The 4,437-nt window shown below is 42.5% G+C and overlaps 1 non-coding gene across 1 annotated transcript; it reads left to right on the forward strand.

The window, feature by feature from the left end:
* The first annotated feature begins 4,088 nt into the window (after positions 1–4,088).
* Positions 4,089–4,161, forward strand: Trnaa-ggc (transfer RNA alanine (anticodon GGC)). Its single transcript has one exon. It is a non-coding gene; the product is annotated as a tRNA-Ala (tRNA).
* Positions 4,162–4,437: the final 276 nt, after the last annotated feature.

Here is a 4,437-nt window from a genome sequence, read left to right on the forward strand (position 1 = left end):
TATCGTCTTTCCAGTATTCATACATATTTACCAAGTACAGAAAACCCCTTGGTTTTTATACACACACTCCATTTGTTGAAGTTGTCTTTACGTCTATCGTTTGCCTACCTTGGTGAGAATCGGTGAGAATTTTACTAAAGAAGAAATTTGATGGACATTCAGATTACCTTTTCGACATATCCGTTGGGCGACTTGGAGATTTTTCGGAATCGAACGTCATTAAACCGCAAAGTGAACGATATATCTTCACAGTCCCGAAGGCTTTCCACAAACACGCCATATACAACCTCTGCCCGTTTCATGTAAACCTTTCAATGAATTCAAAGGTTACAGTTTGTTATTACGAAGGTTCGTTCTTCCGAAAGTTCGTGATTTCGCAAAATGAAATGAGGTTCGTTATTTTGAAGGATCGTAAATGAGAAAATGAGGTAAAATTCATTACTGTTTTGGTTTGTTATTCCATTTTCTTAACGGTGCTACGAAGATTTGTTGAAAACGAAATAAGGTACGTAATTTGGAAGGTTCGTGTAAAATAGACATCTTCTTGTTCTTTTCGGATTTTTGAACTTTCGGCAAAACGAACTTCAGGAATACGTGCACAAATGTTTGGATAAACGATTTTTTTTTTTTTCGTTTTGGGATTAACGAACATTAATATACGGTACTGTAAGGAGAATAAGTACGTGAGTTTCGGAATTGGGAATATCGAACCTTATTTAATTTTCGGATTAAAGAATCTGCGGAGTAACGAACATCACCCGAAGTTCAGTAGCGATGACGTCACTTTTTTAACTGTTTTTTTCTCTGAATGCATCAAGCGCTTTGTAATCACAGGGGAAACATATCCTGCTTTGCTGATACCCGTTCCGACTACTTGCAACTTTATAGGGCAATAGGCCTACACTGCGATTACACGCAGCGAGCACTCTGAATAATCTGAATGATCGTATATGTTCGGATTCTGCGTGTGCGAGCTGCCGGAGGCGAATCGAGACTGAACTGGGATAAGAGTGTACGGCGAACTCCTGGTAAAAATGCGCTCGAATTTTGTGTTTCCTCTCAAACTCATCTCTTTCCTTGATCCATTTTTCGTAGGCAGAACAAATATGAACCTTTGTTATATCATCCTGTGCAGAATGCAAGCATACGTAGGCCTACACATCAAGACTAATAAGTATAGGGCTATACTGCGATTGCACGTACTGCGTAGCTAGAAAATAGTTGGTATATTATTTTGTTGTGCGCTTGTGTGTCGCTATGTACACCTAAAACGATTGATATCACTCTCGAACCATGCAGCACGCACGCAAGGCAACATGTGACAGCGGTAACGAAAATTTCCGGGTTATTAGCCTGAATCGGGCCAAGGTTTCATAATTGGTGAGAAATTTGCTGCCCTTTTACATGCAAATAGTTGGAACGGGTATCATGTATTACCGCACATGAAAGATTTGAATATGATTATCAGCATTGTATCGCACGTGCAAATTTCCTGCTGTTTGCCAATCGAATATACCGTACGCTGACCAGATTCCGGTTAAAATTGTGGATTGTGAGGTGACTGGCATTGCCAACTATTTTCTTCGGGGCTGCGCCCCTCACACAGTCACTTCACAATCGAAAATTTTAACTGGAACCTACCTAATTCCGTTACACTGAATTGACAGCCATCGCATGCGCACACAGACATCTTATCCGGTCAATGGATTTGAAATTTGTGCGAATGTGATGTGTGCGCATGCGCTGGCCGTCAATTCAGTGTAGCTCTCCCAGGTTCCTCTCGACCGAGTCACATTAAGTCATCAATTCGAACAGAAAGGGACTATTGGCAGAACCAAATGTTGCACGTTCCCTGTTGTCAACACTTCAACTTCACCTGTAAGTCTTCAAATTGAAGAAATTTTTCGATTTTAAGTTGATATCTAACCGCGATACTACGCCTGTCATGATCCTGAATGCTACAGTCCGCAGCCCCATTACACTACGCGTTTGGGGCTGCTGGTCGCAGTTAGCCTATGTCTAGACCAGCGCCGTATCCGGCACTAGTCTCGACTAACATTTTTATATTTCCTAGGATCTAGGCCAATAGACCCGAGTAATTTACCGTGAATTAACGATCCAACAGTAACGATGAAAACTTGAAGTTGAATCGAATTATAGATATGAAACATTAGGGATCTTTAGATTTTGACGCGCGGACGTTTGAGACGTCGCTTGCGCTGGACGTTCTCCTCTCCCCTACGTCGTGCTTTAAAGTAGCTTTTGATTATACTGAGACGCAACGTATAAAAAATAAAATGGCGCCCCCATATGATCGGTGCATGAAGTATAGCGAGGTGCCCGCACCTCGTCAGGGGCCCGAATGCCGTCACCCCGCTTAAAATAAACTGTTTTAAGCGCGCTAAACAAAAATTTATGCCCGGGACTGTGTTCATTACGCTTGAAACTTGGCAGTGCTACCACAACCAAGCAAATTGTGGTGAAAACCGAACAGCTTTTTGCGAAAATCTGAACAATCTGAACAATCTGAACAATCTGCCATATACAACAGAGACCGAGACCGACTTGAGTGGGACCTTGTCCTTGGGACCTTGGATTTTGAATTGAATTTACCCAGTATATTACCTGATTATTACCTGAATATTGCCTGAATGTTGCCTGGAATAGCCATCCTTGTTGTCAGCTACACCGAAATTGCTTAAAAGTGATGATGTTCTAATGATGTATTAATGATTATGTTTCAAGACATTCTAAGTTTGCATTACAGCTGATTGACAAATTGCCCTACATCGACGTAAATAAGCACTGAATTGATCAGTGTCTTAGTAGTAGCCATGATAAAAAAAAAATCATGGGCGTACATACTCGAGCAGGATTCGAACCTACGACCTCCTGATCACCGGACAGGCGTCATCTCCACTAGACCACCGAGCTTTCGCCCGACAGCAAGTGTTGGTTCTAATCCTCATAGCATGCAGCGGGTACTGCTTTGTTATTCAAATTTATGAAATTCTTCCGTCGAGATGTTTTCATTGCAACTGATTGACAAATTGCCCTACATCGACGTAAATAAGCACTGAATTGATCAGTGTCTTAGTAGTAGCCATGATAAAAAATCATGGGCGTACATACTCGAGCAGGATTCGAACCTACGACCTCCTGATCACCGGACAGGCGTCATCTCCACTAGACTACCGATCTTTCGCCCGACAGCAAGTGTTGGTTCTAATCCTTATAGCATGCAGCGGGTACTGCTTTGTTATTCAAAGCTCGGTGGTCTAGTGGAGATGACGCCTGTCCGGTGATCAGGAGGTCGTAGGTTCGAATCCTGCTCGAGTATGTACGCCCATGATATTTTATCATGGCTACTACTAAGACACTGATCAATTCAGTGCTTATTTACGTCGATGTAGGGCAATTTGTCAATCAGTTGCAATGAAAACATCTCGACGGAAGAATTTCATAAATTTGAATAACAAAGCAGTACCCGCTGCATGCTATAAGGATTAGAACCAACACTTGCTGTCGGGCGAAAGCTCGGTGGTCTAGTGGAGATGACGCCTGTCCGGCGATCAGGAGGTCGTAGGTTCGAATCCTGCTCGAGTATGTACGCCCATGTTTTTTTTTTTTTTTTATCATGGCTACTACTAAGACACTGATCAATTCAGTGCTTATTTACGTCGATGTAGGGCAATTTGTCAATCAGTTGCAATGAAAACATCTCGACGGAAGAATTTCATAAATTTGAATAACAAAGCAGTACCCGCTGCATGCTATAAGGATTAGAACCAACACTTGCTGTCGGGCGAAAGCTCGGTGGTCTAGTGGAGATGACGCCTGTCCGGCGATCAGGAGGTCGTAGGTTCGAATCCTGCTCGAGTATGTACGCCCATGTTTTTTTTTTTTTTTTTTATCATGGCTACTACTAAGACACTGATCAATTCAGTGCTTATTTACGTCGATGTAGGGCAATTTGTCAATCAGTTGCAATGAAAACATCTCGACGGAAGAATTTCATAAATTTGAATAACAAAGCAGTACCCGCTGCATGCTATAAGGATTAGAACCAACACTTGCTGTCGGGCGAAAGCTCGGTGGTCTAGTGGAGATGACGCCTGTCCGGCGATCAGGAGGTCGTAGGTTCGAATCCTGCTCGAGTATGTACGCCCATGTTTTTTTTTTTTTTTTATCATGGCTACTACTAAGACACTGATCAATTCAGTGCTTATTTACGTCGATGTAGGGCAATTTGTCAATCAGTTGCAATGAAAACATCTCGACGGAAGAATTTCATAAATTTGAATAACAAAGCAGTACCCGCTGCATGCTATAAGGATTAGAATCAACACTTGCTGTCGGGCGAAAGCTCGGTGGTCTAGTGGAGATGACGCCTGTCCGGTGATCAGGAGGTCGTAGGTTCGAATCCTGCTCGAGTAT

The sequence above is a fragment of the Diadema setosum genome, chromosome 10, assembly GCF_964275005.1.
Source record: "Diadema setosum chromosome 10, eeDiaSeto1, whole genome shotgun sequence".
Lineage (NCBI taxonomy): Eukaryota > Metazoa > Echinodermata > Echinoidea > Diadematoida > Diadematidae > Diadema > Diadema setosum.